We start from the raw sequence: 23,454 nt of genomic DNA, 5'->3' as shown, positions 1-23,454 counted from the left end.
CTTAAAATTAAACCATAAAACTCAGGTATATCAGCTATTAAGATATCAATTCTTTGTACTATCCTGGGATCAGCTGACAATCTGATAGTTATGGAATTAATTTCTCCCATAACCTGTACTTTAGTTCTGTCCAACCGTACAATATGGATGGCAGACTTCTGGGGTTCTATGTTCAGTTTAGAGCAAACTGAAGCAGGCATTATGTTAGATGATGCCCCTGAGTCAATTAAACAGTTGTGCAAGTTTCGATTATAGATCTCATAGGTTAGAAGGAATGGTGGAGTATGAGAGTTTGATCTATCTCCAATCAGAACTGAATCAGTGGCTTCAACCATACTCGGAGGAGGTTGGCCTGAATCATTAGCAGCTTTAGCACTGGGAAGAGGTGTGGAAGGAACGGCATTCAATTCTTTAAGAAGTAATTTTTGCTGATGTTTTAATTTACTAAGTTCAAACATGGTTATGTTTGCTTTAGTTTTCTTCATGTCATCAACAATATTGTATTCCATTGAATCGGATACCACCAACGTTTTAGATGTTGAAGGAGAATTAGAAGTTGAAGGCTGGTTTTGGGGACCTACTGCAGGTGATTTCTTTGGAGGTACTTTTTCCTTTGTTGTGGTAGCACCTGCACTCCTTTTCTTTGAAGTTGCCTGGATAGGTTCAGAAGTACTTCTACTTCTTGTAGTGACCGGGAAGGCTTCCTCTTCGTTATCGGTATCAGAATTAGGGAGTATAAAATCCCACATTCCATGGCATTCAGCTACTTCTTCTTCATCGTCAGTTTGTGAGGTTGTTTCCTCCTCCTCTTCTTCTTGCTCTGAATCTGCGTTAGATATGACATTCGGTGGCTTTGATTCAGTTCTCTTATAGGTCCTAAATGGTCTTTTGGTTGAGGTTTCGGCTACCTGTTTCTTTATGTCAACCATTTCGTTGGACAAAGTTTTCAGGACCTTTTGCAAACCCTCCATGTCGTATGGGTCTTTTGGGGTTTTCTTCTTAGAATCCTCTTTAAAAGAGACTTTTTTGGCTTTTCTGTCTTCCAGAGCAGCTTTCTTCTCTAGAGCATTGATGCGCTTTTCCACAACAAGTGCTTCTTTCATGTTTTCGGCTAAGGTTGGTTTCCCAGCCCTGTCTACAAAAATGGCTATATTGGCAGGTAAAGCGGTTATATACCATTCGCTCCGAATTTGTTCACTTGGTTTGGAAGCTGTAGGGATTTTGTTCAGGAGCTTATTGAATCTGGCATTAAATTCCTTTATTGGTTCCCTATGTTCTATTCTCAGATTGGAGAGATCGTTTATTAAAGTAGCCAAAGACCTATCATCTCCATATTTGGTAAGAAATTGCTCTTGGCAAGTATTCCAACTGGTAATGGAACCAGAGGGTAGAGAAAAATACCAGGATCCTGCTGATCCTTGCAAGGTATAAGGGAAAAGCCTAACAACAACATCTTCTTTTGTCACTCCTTTCAAGTTGATTGCCAACGTGAAATTGTTGATATGTTCCTCAGCTTGGGTCCCATTATCTGGATTAAACTTGGGCAGCCATTTTTCAGGTTGATCTGGTAATGGATGCAATGGTGCAAGCATATTGACTGCACCAGGTCTGGTCCATGGATCTGCCATTATAATAGCAGTAGTAGATGATACTACCACTGGAATTCCAGATGCCTGGGAAGGAAACAATATTGAGGAGTGAGCAGGTTGGGATGTTACACCACCTAATCCCTGGTGAACGTTGATATGTAATGGAGGAGTGGATGGTTGACTTTGCAGATGAGAAGTTGAGATGGAGGATATGGATGAAATCTCTTCACTATCAGATCCTTCAGTATTTTTCTTTGCCTTTTTCCTTTTTGGTAAAGGGAACTCAGTAGGTTCAATACCGAGTTTTTCGCTCTGAAGTCTGGTGAGAGGATGGGGTAATTTGAACTGCGAAGTCGCATTGCTATGAGATACCTCAGATCTCTGTGGCAAAATCGAGAAACTCTGAAGTTTATGGATTAGAGACTGAACTTCAGGTGACTCAAGACTTAATTTTTCTGAAGTATGATGGGTTTGAGCAGTGGTAGTTGGTTCCTCTTCTTCTTGTTCGGACATTGGCGAACCAGCATGCGAATGGGAAGTCCGAGGGGATTTGGAGGGAGAATTACTCTTAGAATGGCTTGCAGATTTAGGTTTGTTTGCCATTCACAGTCGGGCCCTCCTTCTAGCGCCAAAAATGTTGATGCCTTGAAAATCGCTGCAACAACATTGGGGAAACCACCCGGTCCAAACCTTAATACAGCTCCTTTTCCGTTTGGAATAGTGGCTCCGACTGGGGATAATGGGACCAGTTTCCCAACACTTATAGGTAAACGGGATGGATGAGTGACTTATAGAATATGCTGGCGATAAGCGAATAACTATGACTATCAGCAAAAATATAATAACTATGATCTACCCCGGGGACTTATCGATTTTTAAAGCGTAGCGTTTGGTGATCTGTGCTTTAAGATAGGCATATAGATGACTCCATTGCTAAAACATAGATATTAAATCATTCAAGACTGTTGTGCATAAATAGTTACACAAAGCGATAACAGCGAAATTACTACACTTTATCATTTATATCATTGTTACATGCATGATTAAGGGAAAAGGCATATCACAAAACATCCAATAGTGGAATGAGAAAGAAATTTGCTGTTACAGCGCATACACGTATTCAACAATAGCAAGAATAATTGCATAACAATTCATATAAAAGGAATGAATACAGATGCAGATAAAAGTACCATATAAGCTGCTTAACACTCCCATATATCAATCGCTATGTCGCAGTCCTTCCTTCAACTCAGAAAACATCCTAAACAACAGACAATAGTGCGCAATTGCATAAAGAAGCTTTCTCGTTAAATTAAGGACAATTGGTCGAGTTTCATAAAAGAATATAGGCTAAAGCACAGTAGTGCAAACTTCAGTCTTTAAGTCTATTACAAAATTTTACGACCCTTTCTAAAAACATGAAAGGGTCTATAAATACTAAACTAATCTAAATATCTAAGAAACTGAAATGCTATTAAGTTGGCATCAATAAATATTTCTCCTATCTTCCTCAGCGATCTGGCAATCAGTGGCAATGATTCATCAGGTAGGCTCTTTGCCTTTAAACCTGAGCTGACATATCGCTAGCATTGGCTCTACTTCAGGCGGTTTGTTGAGGCGCGAACTGAGCTGAGCAGCGTATGTGGCATCTTGAATATCGGGAATTATACAACCGAGTGCATCAGTTAAACACTTGAGGGCCGACCTTTGTGTGTGTGGCTTGATCAGAAAGAGCCAATATGCATCGGAAGTCAAAGTATTAACTCCAGCGATTAACCTTCCCTTCTCCTCCAAGTCAGGATAACTTGATTGCTCAATCATATTTGCTGTTGTTATGCTTCCAGGTGTACACTGGGAGATCATGTTCGCCAAGTAGAGGGTGTTGTTGACCAGATCAATCATATTGCTGGCAGTTAATTTACATCTTGAAGCCGCCCTTTCTACTTTCATCACTTGAGTGTGCCATTCTGTGAAGAGTATGTCCTTGTATGTTTCTTGGATTCTGGGCAAATTCGCTGCTTTTCCCACATCAGAATCTTGCCAATCAAGATATGTGGTTATGATTTCCTCAGCTTGGTCTAAATAATTCCTGGCCTTTTCCACCTGTTGACATACGGAGGTAGTTAGCTCGCACAATGGTTCTGCCTCAGTGAGTTGATGACATAGGAGCCTAATCTCCGATATTAATGCACTGTTTATTTGCGATGCCTCTGCTCTGAAATCCTCCACTTTTTGGGTGCCCTTTATGACTTCGAGCTGTGCCTACAATTGAGCTATTTGCTCGTCTTTCGTTTTCATCATCAGCTTGTTTTCTGTCCTCAATTGTGCCAATGCCTCCGATAATTCCTTTTGTTTCTGGATCGCGCTTTGGTCGATCCTCTGCTTCTCTGTTTGCAATTGCTGGGTTAATAAATTGTTTGTCTGCTGTTGTGCCAGCAACTGCTCTTCTGCTTGCGCTGCCTTTTGCTTTGCCTCGGTCACTTCTGCCTGTAACGCAAAAATTTCTTGGTCCTTAGTCTTCAATAGAAGACTTACCTCCGATGCCTTATCAATAGTCGCTGCAGAATAAGCTCCTGCATACTGTGATAGCTTTTTTAGGTCATCGGAGGGGTCCAATTCCTCCTTCCATACTACATTACCTGTGACTGTTTGCTCTGGAAAGATAGAAGGTTGATCAGTCCTTCGTCTTTTCCTTGATCACTTTACAACTGCTCTATGCCTTGGGCTGTAGAAAACATCCAGGGGAGGAATATATTCCACCTGGAGGACAATTTGATCGGAAGGGTCTTTAGGAATTACCTCAACATCCTTAGAAATGGGTGGGCCGCTGGTTCCACTTAGAACCTGAGGAGAAGTGATGTCCTGTGTGTCATTTGTTTTGGAGGTGTCCGTATCTTTGGAACCTTCCTTTCCATTGATAATAGAGTCAAATTGCTTCCATTGTTGGAGCAATTCGAGATCAATGGTGGTTTGTTTCTGCTTCTCAGCTTGGGACTCGCTCCGCTCTTTTTCTTGCTCTTTCCTCTGTTGCTCCTCTTGTTCTTTCCTCTGTTTTTCTTCTTGTTCCTTTTTCTGCCTATCTGCCAGTTCTTTTTTCTGTTTCTCCTCTTGTTCCCTCTTCTGCTGTTCCTCTACCTCTTTCTTCTTTCTCTCTTCTTGTTCCATTTGTGCTCTCTGCTGTTTTTCTGCTTGTTCTTTCTTTTGCCTTTCCGCTTGTTCTTTTCTCTGCCTTTCTGCCTGTTGCTTCTTTTGCCTTTCCTCCTGTTGCTTCTTCTGATCTTTTGTTGTAACAGGAGGCTGGCTTGACTGTTGCCAACCAGGCTCGCTTGAAGATGTCGCTGGGGTTGTTGCCAGTAAATCTAGAGGTAGAGTTTGCAACCTCTGCTCTCTAAGTTTATTGAACTCAGTTAACCCTTCATCATTATATTTCATCCTAGCGAGTTCTTTAGCATGGCCTATTGATTCGGAGGCAACGAACAGGTCATCAAACATATCTTCTTGATGATCAATTTTAGTCAATTTGGCCTGTTCTAATGTAGTGTAAGCAGTTTTCTTTGGATCATATAGCCTATTTGGGATAGTGGCCAGAGTTAAGGACTGAATCTTTGTGGCTTCCTTTTCTGCATGTTTGAGATCATGCAGAGTATAGACACCAATTCCCAAGGGAAAAGAGGGCCAACCCCTCTTCTTTTCTTTCTTGAGAGTCTGTTTAGTACTCTCGGCCATAATCTGATAGGCGATTTCTCTAGCTAGCAGTTTATCTGGAATATACAAAGGGAGAACATGCGGATTGGCTTGTCTCCCGAAAACCCTAACGTAGGTAAATCTCTCTTCTCCAAACCAACTTGCTACCACTGGTAAATCAAAGGAAGCTAGATAGGAGATTTTAGGAATGGGCTTATCAAAAATAGAATAATGAATGGGAAGCATAAAGCCATTGCAGATTTGGTACAAATGGTGCTTGTAAGAAGACTTCCACAATTTCTGGTGGTATATATGAATGGGTGAGGGGTCTTGGGCGGTCCACCTCCAACCGAGGACGGGAAACTCAGAATTGAAACATAATGTATCTAAAATATATGCACTGTAATAAAACGGGGGAATTTTCCTTTCAGTGACAACAGAATTAGCTCTAAAATCACGAACAGCTACGACTAGCTTATCAGAGAGAATAGTGGCCCAATCCATAATTATGTTGTTTACTGCTGCTTCCATCAGAGGGACCATCTCTATGGTAAAGTTAGCAGAGTCATGTAATCCCCATAGCCTACACATCATTATCCCCGCATAGCAATAGGGAGAAGCCAAAGAATCAACTGAGTACTTACCGGAAGATTCGTGCTTGTGTTTGGCCGGATTCTGCCTCCAATCCCGGATGGGTTCGGATTCCACTTCATTATCAGCTGCAAATTTCTCCAGGAATGTCTTGTTATACACCTTCTCCGGCTCGGGAAAATGATACATTTGCCTCAGATGCTCTGGCTTGAATGATCCGAAAATCCTCCCATCTCTGGTGCTAAAAGTCCTGTCAAGGATTGGAATTTCCTCAATTGCCCATTTCACGACGTCTGTGTAGGGAAGAATCTGTTCTCTGGCCGCTATCCTATGAAGGAAAGAGTCGTCCAAGTCTTTGAGAGTGGCATCAGACTTCTTGAGTAAGTCCACACTAGCTTCCGTCACTGTTACCACTAGTTGTTCGGCCTCTAGCAGATTATAAGTGCCTTGCCATGTAGCTCTGGTGAGACCCGTGCATGTGGTATCCGATATTAAGCCCTTCTTTTTATCTGCGGCAGCTTGTCCTGCAACTGATGTAGCAGAGGAACCCGCAGTCTTCTTAGATTTCTTTCCCATCTTGCTCAGGCTTCTCTCGAAGGATGAATTCTACACAAAGGCAAGAAAAACCGTAATATAGAAACATAACAACGAAAATCTATAGTGGGAGAGATATATCAATCGAAGCGTGCCGAGAGATTAACTCTCAAAAATGGCTGCGGATCCAATCACTGGGAAGATCTTACAGATACATTAAATGGCAGTTTAAGGCCTGCTACTCTTTAAATGCTTATTACACCGTTATCTGGCTGAATGACCCCCTTAAGCGTGCAATGGATATTTTGGCGGTTGAGCGCAGGTGATCGTTAATCGAAGGGGAAAAACTTTAAATACGAATACATCACCTTATCCTTCCATTTAACGGCTTTTTCGAAATCCGCGCTCTATCGATCGGATATCAATAATACTTTAGATCTTCAAGTTATGCCTTTTGAAATGCCGATCGCCGATAGTGATATCGCACCGCTTAAGGAGAATAGGTATCATATAATCATAAGCATAGGATCCTCCCGAACGCCGATATGCGACATCGCATTGGATAGTGTGGAGAAATATAACAAGGTGCATTTAGAGTGAAATGCCGATTCTCCGATCGCCGATATCGCATCTCATCGGGGGTTAGACCTGGGCGCCTTATTAATGTGCATGGGATGTTGCCGACTGCCGATTGCGAAATTGCATCGGATCGGAGTAAATGTCTTAAGATGGCTTGACCGCATACGAAGTATCGCTGATAGCCGATCGCCGATAGCGAAATCGCATCGAAGGAAACCAATGTGCCACTTAAATGTGTTTTCCATGTCATTGCGATATGCGATCTTGCGATCGCTTTATCGCAATAATAAAAGATTGTTTTATTTGTTGAGAAATGGTTGTTCTCAAGGTTTAAATAAATGAACTCATTTGATCATCGGACCTTTTTGAACAACAAAAATATTGATACCAATTAAACTTTCAAAGGGATCCATTCCATATGTTAACCTTTATAAATAAAAATGATATGAAATGGGGGGTTGTTGTAGAGCACAACAGGTTCCGGTAGACAAAAGGAACAGTCCTTTGGCAGGAGTAAAACTGCCAGCAGTAATGAAGAAGGCAACAGTTCAAAGACTTCGGGACAGACTGAGAGAGAAGGTAGCACCAGAGATGGAAGGCCATACCAACATGGATGGGGTAATGGCAAAGGCAAAGGAAATGCCTATCAGTGCTACAAGTGTGACAAATGGGGGCATAAACATTTTGAATGTCTTGAATGTGAGCAGGTTGGGCAGTGGGGAGCATATGTTGCTCAACCCAATGCAGCAAAGGCACTGCCATAGGAGGTGGAGAATGTGCTTGAGACAGGCAAGGCCTTGCTGTTGAACAAGGTTTTGCTGAAAACAGCTAAGGAAATGACTAACATGACACAACATAAAGCATTGTTTCGTACCATGTGCAAGTTGCATGGGAAATGCTGAAAACTAATTATAGATAGCGGGAGCATTGATAACTTGGTAGCCGCTGAGATGGTGGAAAAATTAGGCTTGAAGAAGCTGAAACACCCGAATCCATACAAGGTGTCTTGGATGAAAAAATGACACCAATTGTTGGTCGATGAGCAGTGTTAGGTGGAGTTTCACATTGAAAAATTCAAGGACAAGGTGACTTGTGATATCATGCCTATGGACGTGTGCCATATTCTGCTAGGCAGACCATGGCAATATGACAAGAAAGGTCATCCATGATGGGGAAAATAATTGTTACAAGTTTGTTAAGGATGGGATAAAACACACGCTTATCCCCATGAAGGAGGAAAATGCTGTAGAGACTAGTGGGTCTAAAACATTGTTGATAGGCGTAAAGGAGTTTCTGTGACAGGTTAAGGAAAATGAGGTAAACTATGCAGTTGTACGTAAACCTAGAGTAGTATTGTTTCATACCGAAATTACCGATTTTCCTGTGGAGATACAGAACATGTTGCAATAATTTAGCGATATTGTAGTAGATGATCTACCAGACGAATTGCCACCAAAGTGAAGCCTTAGTCACCACATTGATTTCATTCTAGGAGCCAGTTTACTAAACAAGGTTGCTTACTGAATGAGTCCAGAGGACAATGAGGAGATCAGAAAACAAGTACAGGAATTACTGGACAAAGGACTCGTTCGGTAGAGTCTAAGTCCTTGTGTTGTTCTGACTGTTTTAGCTCTCAAGAAAGGAGGTGAATGGAGGATATGCACTGATTCCAGGCCGATAAATAACATCACCATCAGGTATAGGTTTCCTTTACCTCGGATCGATGATATGATGGATTTTCTGAGTGGAGTGGCATACTTTTCAAAAATAGATATGAAAAGCGACTATCACCAGATCAGGATTAGAGAAGGTGGTGAATGGAAGATGGCTTTCAAGACCAATGAAGGCTTGTGTGAGTGGATGGTAATGCCATTTGTCCTGAGCAATGCTCCCAACACGTTCATGTGTTTGATGAATGAGGTATTAAAATAATTTATCGGAATATTCGCGATTGTATATCTCAATGATATACTCATTTTCAACAAAACTAAGGAAGAACATTTTCAGCATGTCAGGTATGTACTTGAAAAATTACAACGAGATAAATTGTTGATAAATTTAAAAAAATGTTATTTTCTCAAGAAAGAATTGATTTATTAAGGATTTGTAATTTCTAAAAATGAGTTGAAGATGGACCCAGAAAATATTGCATCCATAGTTGGCTGGCCATCTCCCAAAAATCTGTTTGAGGTACACATTTTTCATGGATTGGCAGGCTTTTACCAGAAGTTTATTAAGAATTTTAGTGGTATTTGTGCACCTATGGTAGATACCATTAAAAAGGAAAATCAGCCTTTTCATTGGAAAAAATTAGCTGAAAAGAGTTTTCAGCTTTTGAAGAAGAAGATCACTGAAAGATCAGTCCTAAGACTACCAGATTTCAACAAACTTTTTCAAGTTCGTTGTGATGCCAGTGGAATAGCCATTGGTGCAGTTCTCAACCAAGAAGATAAGCCAATAGCATACTTCAGCAAGAAATTAAACAAGAGTAGGCAGAAGTATACGTCTTATGACAAGGAGTTTTATGCAGTCATCCATGCATTGAAGCATTGGAGACATTATCTATTGGCTAAGGAATTTGTCTTGTTTTCAGAAAATTCTGTGCTGCAATACATTATGTAGCAACACAAGCTAAAATATAAGCATATGAAATGGGTGGAGTAATTACAGAGCTTCACATTTGTTCTAAAGCACATCAGTGGTCAATCCAACAAGGTGGTAGATGCATTAAGTAGGAGAAGCTCAATACTACAGGAAAGTGCAGTACAGGTGCTGGGATTCAAGTATCATAAGGACTTGTATGGGTCGGATGCATATTTTAAGGAAGCTTATGAAGCATACCAAAACCCACTGTTGAGAGACAATAGTCCATGGTTGGACTATAATATACATGAGGGGATTTTGTTCAAAGGAGGAAAGTTGTGCATTCCTGAGTGTTCCATGTAGGAGAACTTGATCTAGGAAAATCATAGTGGAGGTTTGGCCAGGCACTTTGGAGTAGATAAGACTTTGGATCAGCTGAGCCACTTCTATTATTGGCCGAGAATGAGAGGAGATGTATAGAGATTTGTAAATAGATGCAGGGTCTACTAGCATGCAAATGGACGCAGCTAGAATGCAGGGCTGTATACACCCTTACCCATTCCAAACAGACCTTGGGACTCAGTCAGTTTGGACTTTGTCTTAAGTCTGCCGAAGACAGAGAGGGGTTACAATTCCATCATGGTGGTGTTGGATCATTTCTCCAAGTTGTCGCATTTCATCCCGTGCAGGAAGACAAGCGATGCCACGCATGTAGCACACTTGTTATTTTAAGAGATAGTAAGATTACATGGCTCTTCAAAGTCCATCATCTCTGACAGAGATGTCAAGTTCACAAGCCATTTTTTGGCGAACATTGTGGAAGAAATTAGACACCAAATTAAACTTCAGTTCAGCTTACCATCCACATTCAAATGGATAAACTGAAGTTGTGAACAAGAGTCTGGGGAATCTGCTAAGGAATCTGGTTGGTGAAAACTCTAGACAGTGGGATCGTGTACTTGCGCAGTAGGAATTTTCCTACAATGACTCACCCAAAAGAAGTATGAGTAGGAGCCCTTTCCAGATATTATATGGAATGCATCCACACGTAATATTTGAGTTGCGAGATTTTGGTTAGTTGGAGTGTAGGAGTGCTAATGGTGAAGACTTCGCAAACGCAATTAGTGATCTGCATGAGCAGGTCAAACAGAAGCTACAAGACAACAACCAAAGATATAAACAAAGAGAAGATTTGAGAAGAAGGGAGGTACAGTTCGAGGTAGGAGACCTGGTATTAGCACACTTACGCAAGAAGAGGATTCCTAAAGGAGAGTAGAACAAATTGAAGATGAAAAAGATCAGGCCTTGTAGAATCCTTCGGAAGTTTTCTGCAAACGCTTACGAGTTGCAGTTACCTCTAGGTGTAGGAATCTCACCTATTTTTAATGTGGTAGATCTATACCCATACGTTGTTGTTGATGTGGAAGATGGTTCGGAGAGACGAACACGGAATACTGAGGATGAGGAGGAACTGTGGATTAAGCATATGTCTATGGTACAACCTCTGGAAATAGAATAGATTTTGGACACTCAAGTAGCCAGGAAGACACGAAAAAAAGAATATTTACAGTATCTGGTCAAGTGGAAGAACCGCCCTATTGAGGACTATTCTTGGTTGGATGCTACATAGATCCAAACAGTTGGGTACTCTATTGAACAACTCATGGATAGGAGCCATGAATTCAATTTACCCCGGGAGCCTGATGCAGGAGCATCCAACTAAAGAGCTACAACTCGATGAACTGGTTATTTTCTCTTGGACATAAATGAGTTTTTGTTAGTCCTTTTATTTAAATAGTTAAATTCAGCTAACACAACCATTGTAATTGTCTAGTTATGAATGGTTAGGTCAAAAGTAAGTAAAAGTAAAAATTAGTTTTACCTGTTAGTTGTTAACTAAACGACAGTTTCTCAACCACCTGGGAACTATCTGGGAAGGTATAAACCAACCCAAATCTACCCAAGAGGGAGGTTTTGTCATTCCAGAAAAAATAGGAAGTCTGTGTGTGTTGGAGAAATAGGCATTGGAGTTTTCTTTTCAATAAAAAAATGAGTTCTTCAGTTATTGTGTCAGTTTATTATCAAATATGTTGTGAGTTGTTGTGACAAATTGCAGGCAAGAGATAGCATGAAATTAAAGTCACAGAACCCCAGATTCACAAAGGATGTAGCCCAAGGTGGAGCAAGTAAAGATAGTGCACCAGATAACGAATTGTAGGTAATCATATGTTCAAAATTAAACAAGCATTTACAAACAATTTATAAGAATTCCATTTCATTTCCCAAGTTCTGTATACAAAGTTGAGTATAGATAGTCCATTTATAATTTACAAAACCAATAGAGAAACATTTAACAAACAGGAAAGAATCCTATTAGGGTTCCATCACATAGTATATAAATAACGTTAAGAACCAACCGGGATTCCTTCAAATTTACAAAGGAGAAATGAGGAACAAAACAAGTGTCGGTTAATCAAGTTAACCATGGTATACACCGAGAACCCATTTGGGTTTCTTCATATTAACTTATAAAATTGAACAAGGGAGTGAGGGAAATATTCTACCCTGTTATACAGGGAAGACCAGGGTCCAGATGACATCAGGAAGTCCCCATAAGAACCGAACCACCCGCAAACACAAAAAAGGAAACCGGATTAGAAAAGGGAAACAAAAAACTCATCAAAGAGAAGAAAGTTGATAAAGAAAACCTGGAAGAGAGAAAGCATACCTAGAGAATTGAAACCAAGTGTTTCACCGAGGCCAAAAGGGCGACATTGAGACCAAATTTCGAGTCTGAAACCCCATTGAACCAGTAAAACAAATAGGTTTCAAAACCCAGGGCAAGTACCAAGCCAAACACAAGGGTTTTGGGAACGATCGTGACAGTAGTGCCAAAAGGAGCATAAACTTGCAAGCCAAGGAGCCAACAGGTTAGAAAAATGAAAATAAAAATGGGAAATGGAATTGGAATAAGAGCTTACCTCAGCAATAAAGCTGAGTTGTTCCTGGATGAGTGGCAGTCCTTGTTGAGAAGACACGGTGAACATTAGCAAACATGATAACATATCGAATTAAACAAGAGAACAAATATCTGTAAGAGAGTAAAGATCCCAGTTTTACCGAATGGTATAGCTACTGAGCCAAGCATTGCACATAGGGATGGCCACGCCATGAATGATAACCAAGGAAGGAACACACACAACCAACAAGTATACAAATTCAGAGTTACAAGAGGTCACGAGGTTGATACCTCCTCCATCCATTCTCCAAACCCTCGCGAAACACAACAGGGGTGAAATAAACCCCATGTCAAAAAAATCAAAACGATTTATGCCAAGTCTAGAAGCCTATGGTCTATTGTACGGTCAGGTCATTAGAAGGTGACATGTGAGGGAGGCTAAGTAAAGGTTCCAAAGGCCTCATGGTTCCCCACCAAGAACCGATGCATTATGTTAAATAGGGGGAACCACAGAACATATAAATATTTTAAAGAAAACGGAGAGGGCTGACACAGTTTGGATCTAATTCAATAAATTATTCCCCTACTTTACATGTCAAATGCCCTATATATAGTAAGTACACAAACCCATTAAATCTAAAATGCCTAAATTGAAAAACCCTACTTGTAGAGTGGTAGAGGGAGTTAAACCCTAAGGTTAAATTTTGCAGGAACAAGCAAGGGTTTAAGGTAAGCATTGAATTGATTTATTTTTCCCTAAATTTTAATGAAATTTAAATAGGAACATAGATGGGAAAAAAATTTACTAGTAAAATTTATAGTACATTTTTTATTATCTAGGGTTTTGAGTGAATTACCATACCTTTCAACTTCTTATCTTTATGCAGATCCAGATTTTTGTTATCTAAGGTTTTGAGTGAATTACCATACCTTTCAACTTCTGATCTCTAGGTGTATCCAAAATATTTTGTAGCTCCACAGTGCTTTCAACTTCTAATATTTAGGCAGATCCAAAATATTTTTCAGCTCCACAGTGCTCCTAGTACGTCTCTCTTGCAAATGATTGCTCTTTTAATTAAACACTAACAAAAATTGTAAAAAAAAATATTAGTAAAATAAACCATAAAATTTAATTTTTTTAGGTTTTTGAGTGAACACCACACCTTTCAACTTGATCTTCTGCTCCAAAGAATTTTAGAGTTGCAGAGTGTTCCTAGTATGTCTCTCTTGTGAATCACTCCCTTAAATTTTTGGGTAAAATAATGAATTGGTGAATAACTTTTTACTATTTAAAAGTCTTTATGAAATTAAATTTGGAAAAATCAAGTGTCACTCATTTTTGAATTTAAAAAAAAAAAAGGAAAAAGAAAAAACTCAAGTGTTTTTCTTCTTCTTTTTTCAATGGGTGAGTTCGATAGTCAAGCACACCAGTGCATTCATATAAAAAAAAAAACGCACTGACATTGTTGGAGTGCCAAATTTTTTCAACCCACCGATATGATACATTTTTTTTTTAATTTTCGAAATGTTGACACGATGCCATTACTTTTTTTAACTCAATGATGTGGTTTCTATTTAAAAGCACCGGTGCTTTAATTGTTAGAAGAGCATCTAGTTGGTTGAATTCGTTTTTATTTTTTAAAATCCAGAAATAGGTGTGTAGTGGTGGAGTTTTTTTGTAAAAGAGCACTGATATCATAACATTTTTTATAATGGTAGCTCTACTAAGAAACTCACATTGTACCCAACTGAATAACTAAAGTAGAAAGTAAAATTTATATAAATGATGATAATGAAGACTTTGATGATAGATAATGATAATGAAGAATTTGATAACAGTCAACCAATAATCAATTGATATATTATTTACTATTTCACAAACAGATGAAAAAAATCAATTGATAAATTTGATGAGTTTACAAAAGAAAATACAATTATAAATTACATGATAAGTGTTTTTGAAAGGAGTAAAATATATAACACTATACCCTTACTTTTACTTTTGAAATGAGATGGAGGTAGATTTCTCCCTTGCAAACTTCCTTTTCCAAATACCAACAATTTTACCAAAAAAAAAAATATTAATATCTTTATTAAACATTAGAAAGATGGAGAAAAAATATTGAAACTTAATTTTAATATTTACCCGATAAGTGTCTCTATTTTTATGATGTGGGTTTGCACTATTTTAATTCTTTTCCTTAAATAAATGGATATGATTTGTTCTCAATTTGCAACCTATTGTTCGCCATCCTCTATGCGTTTGAATTTGAAGACGCTTCAAGATTAACTACCACAACGAGTATTGTGATGTTTGAGGTATTGATCTTTAAATGTGTATGGTGGATTTTTGTATTCCTTGTTTTCCCACCTCAGAGTTACAAATAATATAAGTTAGTGTGGTTTATCGTCATGACAAGTTGAAAAATCATAGTATAACTGCAGTATAGATAGAAAGTAAGTTATTTACCGACTAGTTCGAAAATGGTGATACATGACTTATTTATTGATGATGGTGGAGATTTTCAATTTACCCCATAGTCTTCGCGACTGTGTTTTTGTTCTATCTTGGCCACTGTGTTTGTGTTTTTGTTCTTTATATGTTTATTCAAATTAATTTGATTTATAAATATTGCTATCAATCCTCACTCCACCCTTGATTTCTTGAACCCAGACCTTGGGCATGGGATTTGGTAGGAAGAGCGTGTTTAGTGACTGGAATGAATCAGATCATTGGAACGTTGTATCGATTAGATCGCAGGAACCACTGGATGAATGGTTCATTGAAGGTTTGATCATCTCGATCATTTTCGTTGGAACTACTTGATCCTTTGTTTTTGCATGCCACTCAACAACTGCATAATTTGGTCTGTAACTTTGAAGAGTGACTTGGAAATTAAAATTTTAGAAAATTTATAATTAGATCCGGGAATGCCCTATGAACTCAGCCATTTGAGTCTAAAATCAAGTAGCAGCGTGGAGATGTGTGAGACAGTGTGCCATGTTGTTTGCGCTGATTGGTGAGAGTTGTTCGGCGTGGGAAGGTTGCTGCGAGAGGTGCAGCATGGTGCTGTGAGTGTGGAGGAAATATTCTTTGTGTGTTGTGTTGATTATTTGATGTATACGTGAGTTTGAGAAATCGCTGTGTAGAAGACCATCAGCAGCGTGTTGGTGGAGATCTGTTGTGTTTTTCGGCTTGGTGTGTGCAGAGCAGTGTCGTGGCGTTGTCGTCGCCTGTGTGTGAGTAAAGGGTGTGATGCTGAGAAATCAAGTGAGCCTAATGCGTGTGGAACCGGTGAGAGTTTCCGACTGGGGTTTGACTGCATCGTGCATGTAGTTGTCCAAGCATTGTATTTGAGGGTCGCTTATGGTGCAGCTATGTATCATGTATAACTGATGAAATTTGGGACAGTGTGTTAAAGTCATGATTTGTTGAAGTAGATTGGTGTGAAATTCGCGTGGAAGGAATTTGGCGTGGAGTACGTTTTCCAGCGTGTGAATCTTCTTCATTGAAGGCCATCGAAAGGAGATCTGCTCCATCTCGAAACTGGAGAAGAAAAGCTTGTTGCAGCCAGCGTGGTCTCCGTGTGTGAAGTGGTGGATTGTGTGCCGCCTGGACGAGAATAGCAGTGGCTCTGTCTAGCGATTGGAGTCTATGTGAAAGAGGTTACATGCCAGAGTTGTATAACTCTCTGCGTTCACCAGGGTTGGACTGAAGGGATCTAGATGGTAATCTTTGTGGGTGTTTTGTGAGTGAGAGAAGTGTGAAAAATGGCTATGAAGAAGATGGTGGATGACTCCGCCGCAACGGATGAATTGGCAATTAAATTTGATAATGGATATTTATTTTATGAAAATGAATTTCAAGTTATCTCTGAAAAGAAAATGATTGATAAATTTCTGTTTTCTTTTGATGATCGCGTGGAAGAACATGAAGAAGAAATTGTAGTAGCAGTTAAAGGAAGAAACAAGTTTGAATATTTCAAGCTTGATTATGATGCAGAGATAAAGCTAATTGAAGTATGGCCTGAGAAATATTTTGAAAATATTGATGTAGGTTTGAAAGCAGCAATTGGCATGGTGAAGAATCTTGAAACTGAAGAATCCATGAATGAGCAGGATGACAAAAATCAATATGGTTCTGTTTATGAATCTAACATTGTTTTTGAGTGTGCAGATATTGACAATCAGGAAGAAGCAACAAAACTTGAAGAAATTGCAAGCATTAAGGAACGTGAAGCAAGGTTGAATACAAAGAATGTTAACTTGCAATCAAGAAAGGAGAAACTCAATCACTATCTTATGACAAGAAAGGTGAAGATGAAACTGCACCAGCAAAGGAAAAGGAACAAGCATGGACCCTTTAATAAGAAGGCAAAAATGAAATGTTTTATTGTAAGCCTAGCTAAGACTTAGACCAGCAGGCATGTCAATTAAGAGTATAGTGTCTTATAGTGTGTTTGTTATATAGTTGGAATTAAGGGGGAGTGTTGGAAGGTATTAATTCCAACTACTCTCTATTAATGCAGTAGCTAGATTAATCTAGAGAATACAGCAGATGTTCAAAGTACAGGTTCTAGAAGTCGGCGGATACGTTGACAATGGGCACCACCCCATAGATCTCCAGAAAGATCTGTGCTGTGTATATAAAAGCCTGTTCAGCGGTTGAATAAAGACAAGTTCCAAGTGGTTAGGTTATGAGTTCTAAGTTTCTAAGTTTTAAGTTCTGTGTTCAGTGTCTGAGTCTCTGTCTCTAGTTTGGTATCAGAGCGATATCTAATTTCTTTCCCACGTAATAAATGTCTATCCATGGTATCTGCATTGTTAAGTTAGTTAAAAATTTGAAGTTTTGGCTAAACGTTCAATTGGTGCAACATTTTACGATTTTTGTATATTCTCTTAAATATTTAAGACTCAAAAATGTCAAGACTTAGAACAGGGAACACTAAAATCCGGTGAACATAATTGATGTGCTCCTTTAAAAGTCTGATAAGCCTTTACGGCAATAAATGAAACCTTTAATTTGCAAGAAAATTAACCTTTTTCCTAAACATATCAATCTACTAAACGTGTGTGTCATTTTACGCCACAGGGGAGGATGGAGTATAAATGGATTGTTGACTGCAACAATTAGGGTATACAAAATCATAATTGGTTTCAATATGTTAAGGGTTACACGAGAGTTGAATATTTGCATGAACGCTACTATGGTAACATAAATGAGTTGGATGCAAACTGTTCATGTATCTGATTATTCATTGTTTTCGAACAATAATTGTATATATTATATTACCCTTAATATGATATTTTGCTATTGGAGACTCAAGAAATGTGTAGAGGAGTATGTAGGCTTTCAACGAAATTGACATATGGTTAATATCAAACTTGGATCATGGATTTGATCTTTAAAACTTTGGTAAGAATAAGCATATATTTCCTTTCCCTTAGAGTTTCATAGATCGATTCAGGTTATTTTAAAATGGTAAAGATATGGTGCAATTTACTGTTGAAAATAATACTGAGAGGGGGGGTGAATCAGTATTATTAAGCAATTTAATAAATCTTCCTTATTTGATCTTTGAATTATTTTTGCATGTCAGTACCATAAAATAATGAGCATGAAAAACAGATAATCACACCAAAGAACACAAGATGTAAGGTGGAAACCCAATGTGGGTGAAAACCACCTGCTGCAATATGTCTCTATCTTCTTTCAATTTAGAAAACTTCTTTTACAATGATTTTGTACTGGTGCAGTCCTTTACCAATACGCAGGCTGCAACCTGCAGAGAGCTACAACTCTCTCTCTTTCTCGTTTTCCAGTCTACTCCTGGAAGGGAGCTACAACCCCCTACTTCTTTTCATAAAGCATCAGTTGATCAACAAGTACATAACAGATATAGACCACTACAGATATCAGATCAGCAATAACAGAAACAACCCAGAACACCTTATCAACAGAGAAATTCAATCAACAGAACATCTTAAAACAAAGACGCAGTTTTCCTTTCTGTGGCCTGCGACCAGACGCCGTTAACTTTCTGCTACTCTGCGTCCACACGCAGATATCCTTCTGCTCCGCTGCGTGCCCACGCACTGTTCCTGTGACTGCTCTGCGTTCTGTTGCTTCAGGGACGCACCCAAAGATACTATCGCGCCGCGTCTTTTGCTACAGAGACGCACCTGAAAACATTATCGCGCCGCGTCCTTCTGCTTCAGAGACGCACCTGAACCTTGATCGCCCTGCGTCCCCACGCAGGTCTCTCTCTACTGTACTGCGTCTCAGTGCACTTACCCTTTACAGTATCAGTGTCCCGGCGCACTTGCCCTTTATAGTATCAGCGTCCCGGTGCACTTTCCCTTCACTGAACCTGCGACCCTTCAGATGTAAATAATATGAAGGCTTCAGAACAGACCCAAACAGTCAGATCTACAGATTTGATCATGCGCCATAGAGATCACAGTCCATTAGAAGATTCGCCCTCTTAGATCTGGACTAGATCTCACCAAATAAGATATTCAACCCAAGACACTTGCTAAATCCAAATGAACACCTTTGCTTTATATAGGCAAGCTCCTCCCCAAAACATGGAACAATACCACGAGCCGACACCATAGAAACACAAAACCGTCGGCTAGATACCACACAAGAAACCCCCACGTGCTTTTCTCTGCCTTGAAATGTGTGCACTGGGTAGACGCACCCCCTGAACGGCTGGCCGGCGTCCCTGGACGCGGGTTCTGCATGGTATACCTGCGGGGACGCACTTTCTGAACCGATAGTCTGCGTCCTTCTTAATTTTTAACAAACTGAGAGCCTTATCACTGGAGTTGCCATCAAGTACAACATCTGTAACATACATTCATACCAGAAAACATAATGCCAACAATCTCCCCCTTTGGACTTGATGGCAACCTCACAAACTTCAGCTTCATTCTCCCCCTTTGACATCAAGGGCAAAGGGTATGCTCCCCCTAAGCTCATGCTCCCCCTGAATATGACCCAGATCTGCAGCAACGCACCACCATGAAAGAGATAGAGACATATTGCAGCTATTTCCAAGAGCTCCTTCTCCATAATACCAACAATGCATTATGTGCTCCCCCTGAGCTTGTACCACCAATAAGAAAAAGTTCAACAAGATGATGCATCAACAACCCCCAGCTTTTGCCTGAGGTATTCAAACGTGTCCCTGGGCAATGGTTTGGTAAGAATATCAGCAACTTGTTCCTTGGAAGGAACATACTCCAACTTGACTTTCTGTTCAAGCACTTGTTCCCGGAGAAAATGGTACTTGATTGGTATGTGTTTGGTTTTTGAATGCATAACCGGATTCTTTGAGATGCTGATTGCACTTGTGTTATCACATAAGATGGGGATAGGTGGAGTACAAGTGATTTGAAAATCCCGCAAAGTCTGCATCATCCAAAGGAGTTGAGTGCAACAAGATGCAGCAGCAACATATTCCGCTTCAGCTGTAGACAAGGCAATCGAACTCTGTTTCTTGCTGAACCAAGATACCAGTCTGGAACCCATAAAGAACGCACCACCACTTGTGCTTTTCCTGTCATCCACGCTTCCGGCCCAATCTGCATCTGTATAAGCATGAAGAGTAAGATCTGTATCTCTAGGATACCATAAGCCATAATTTTGAGTCCCTTGAAGATATTTGAAAATTCTCTTTACTGCCTGAAGATGAGTCTCCTTCGGATTTGCCTGAAATCTTCCAACTATTCCAACTGCATGCATGATGTCTGGTCGGGTACCTATCAAATATAGTAAACTTCCAATCATAGATCTGTAGGTTGGTTGATGTACTGCTGCAGATTCATCATTTGCACTGAGACTAAATCCTGTGACCATGGGTGTACATACTGGTTTTGCATCTTCCATGCCATATTTCTTCAAAATCTGCTTGAGATACTTGGTTTGAGATAAAAAGATTCCTCCTTCCTTTTGTTGGATTTGCAAACCAAGGAAATATGTCAGTTCTCCTAGCAAGGACATTTCAAATTCTTTCTGCATGACCGAGGCAAAGCTTTGACTCATAGCTTCTTCATTGCTGCCAAAAATAATGTCATCTACATACACAACAAGTATTAGTAATTTGTCATTTTCAATTTTTATATACAGATTGCTATCTGCTGAACCTTTTGAGAAGCCTTGTTGATGAAGATATTTGTCCAACCGGTAGTACCAAGCCCTTGGAGCTTGTTTGAGACCATAGAGAGCCTTTTTCAATCGGCATACAAGATTTGGATCATTTCCGAGAATGAACCCATCTGGCTGTTCAATGTACACTTCTTCTTCCAAGTCTCCATTCAGAAAGGCTGATTTCATGTCCATTTGAAATACTTTGAAGTTTTGAAAACTTGAGAGAGCAAGGAACATTCGGATGGCCTCAAGTCTTGCAACAGGAGCAAAAGTTTCTTCAAAGTCTATTCCTTCTTGCTGCGCATACCCTTTACAAACAAGTCTGGCTTTGTTTCTAATTACTTCTCCATTTTCATTCAATTTATTTTTGAAGACCCATTTTGTTCCGATAACATTCTTATCCTTTGGTCTAGGAACCAGCTCCCAAGTGTTGTTCTTTTCGATTTGCTCAAGTTCTTCATCCATTGCTTTCACCCAACATTCATCTTTGCATGCTTCTTTCACATTTTGTGGTTCAGTAGAGGAGAGTAATGCCAAATAGCTTGAGGCTTCTGCAACTATTCTTCTTGTTTGTACACCTGCTTCTTTCTGCCCCACAATCTGAGATTCTGGATGATTCTTCTGAACATATCTGGATGGAGTTTTCTCTTCTATTCTTGTTTGCTCTTCTGGTTCTTCTTGAGGTTCTCCTTGGGGTTCTTCTTCTTCATCATTCTGTCTTTGAGGGTAGCCTTCTTCTTCTTCTATATCTTCATGATGTACTTGCCTAGGAATATATCCCTTCTCATCAACCACTACATCAATGCTGTCAACAATTCTGCCAAGTCTTTTATTGTAGCATTTGTATGCTTTGCTATGTGGAGAATAGCCAAGAAGAATGCCTTCATCTGCTCTAGGTTCAAGTTTGCCAAGCTGCTCATTAGTATTCTTGATATAGCATTTGCTCCCAAAGATTTTGAAGTGCTTTACCGAAGGAGTTTTACCACTCCAGAGCTCATGAGGAGTTTGAGTGCTGTTCACCCGGACATTTGTCTTGTTGAGAATAATAACCGCAGCATGTGCAGCTTCACCCCAGAAAGTTGCGGGAGTTCCTGATTCATCAAGCATAGCACGAGCCATTTGTTGGATTGTTCTGTTCATTCTTTTAACAACTCCATTTTGCTGAGGAGTTCTAGCTGTAGAGAATTCTCTCCTTATCCCATGTTCATCACAGAAATCGAAAAATTCATTTGAAGTAAATTCCCCACCTCTGTCGGATCTGAGGCACTTAATTTTGTGACCTGATTCATTTTCAACCAAGGCTTTGAAGGTCTTGAATTTTTCGAATGCTTCATCTTTGTGCTTCATAAGTCCTAACCAGACAAACCTGGAGAAATCGTCAATAAATAATATCAAGTATTCCTCTCCTCTAGGTGTTCTTTTCCTGAATGGGCCACATGTATCTGTATGTACTAGCTCAAGAGGCATGCTAGCTGATCCCTCTTTCTCTGGAAAGTTAGTCCTGGTTTGTTTTCCAAATTGACATGATCTGCATATGGTGTTGTCAGGAATTTTGATATCTGGAAGATCGCGAACTGCCTGATATTTGCATGCTTTCCTTATTTGTGAGAAGCTTAGATGTCCCAACCTTCGATGCCATAACCAGTGCTCTTCATCCTTGCTAAGATAGCATTGTTGTTCTCCTTCTTCAAATATGTATAGATTATTTGGAGTTCTTTTGCCTTTGAGTACTGTTTTACCTGTATCAAGATCACGAACAAGACATCCATTCGATCTGAAAATAACCTCGGTTTTTTGATCACACATCTGGCTGACACTTAGAAGATTATGCTTCAATCCATCAACATAAAAAACATTTCCAGCCTTGACCTTTTCTTTCAAAGGAGCGATACCTTTTCCTTTTATAGTTGCAGGAGTATCATTTCCAAAAGAAACTTTCTTTCCCTTTTCTAAAGTAGAATAAGATTCAAGTTTTTCTTTATCACCTGTCATATGTTTCGAACATCCACTGTCAATGTACCATAGATTTTCCTGTCCTTCTACATAAAATGCTATCCCACATCTTTCTGTTTGAGGTTCCTTTATTCTCCATGTGTTGATGCTTGTGGCTTGTTCCTTTTTCTCCTGAAACCTGCTCCTGCATTCAGAGTCTTCATGACCAAAATTATTGAAGATAGAACATTCAACTTCATTTTCAAGAACCGAAAAGTTGTTATAGGTCCTTTTTGTAATCCCTGTCATACTTCTTTGTTTTTGAGCTTCCCTAGTCATGATTGTTTTATATGCAACACATTGAGCTGCTTTGTGACCAAAGTTATGGCAAGAAAAGCATTGTCCATTGAAGAAGCTTCTACGGTTATTGAATCTACCAGCCAACTGATTGTAATTTCTATTTTCATCTATTCTTGAACCAAACTGAGAAGATTTTACCTGTGGCTGGTTGTAGCTTTTGTTCACCCTTAAGATGGATTGTCCCTGATAGTTTCTGTTTGTAATTTGTCCCTGCTTTACCTGATTATCTTCATTGTTCTTCTGCTCATTTCTTCTTGCTGCATCAAGATAACTTTTTGAGGTGGATGCTTGAGAAGTTTCTCCATTATAGCCCAAACCTGTCTTGTTTAGAGGAGACCGCTGCACATTGATAATCTCATCCAAAGTTTCAGATCCTTTGACAAACTTAAGATTAATAGCTTTTGTTTTCTCAATTTCTTTTCTGAGACCAACAATTTCACCTTCTAGTTTTTCAAGATGTTTTTCCTTCTCATCAATTTGAAATTGCA

The 23,454-nt window shown here is 39.5% G+C and overlaps 1 pseudogene; it reads left to right on the top strand.

Annotated features, from left to right (window-relative positions):
• The first annotated feature begins 16,290 nt into the window (after positions 1–16,290).
• Positions 16,291–23,454, top strand: part of LOC149197206 (putative beta-D-xylosidase 5) — a 29,228-nt pseudogene continuing 22,064 nt past the window's right edge.

The sequence above is a fragment of the Pinus tabuliformis genome, chromosome 2_2 (genome assembly GCF_031772625.1).
Source record: "Pinus tabuliformis cultivar Carrire ecotype Pingquan chromosome 2_2, CPIR1, whole genome shotgun sequence".
Classification (NCBI taxonomy): domain Eukaryota; kingdom Viridiplantae; phylum Streptophyta; class Pinopsida; order Pinales; family Pinaceae; genus Pinus; species Pinus tabuliformis.
This window is presented reverse-complemented; position numbering and strand designations above follow the sequence as displayed.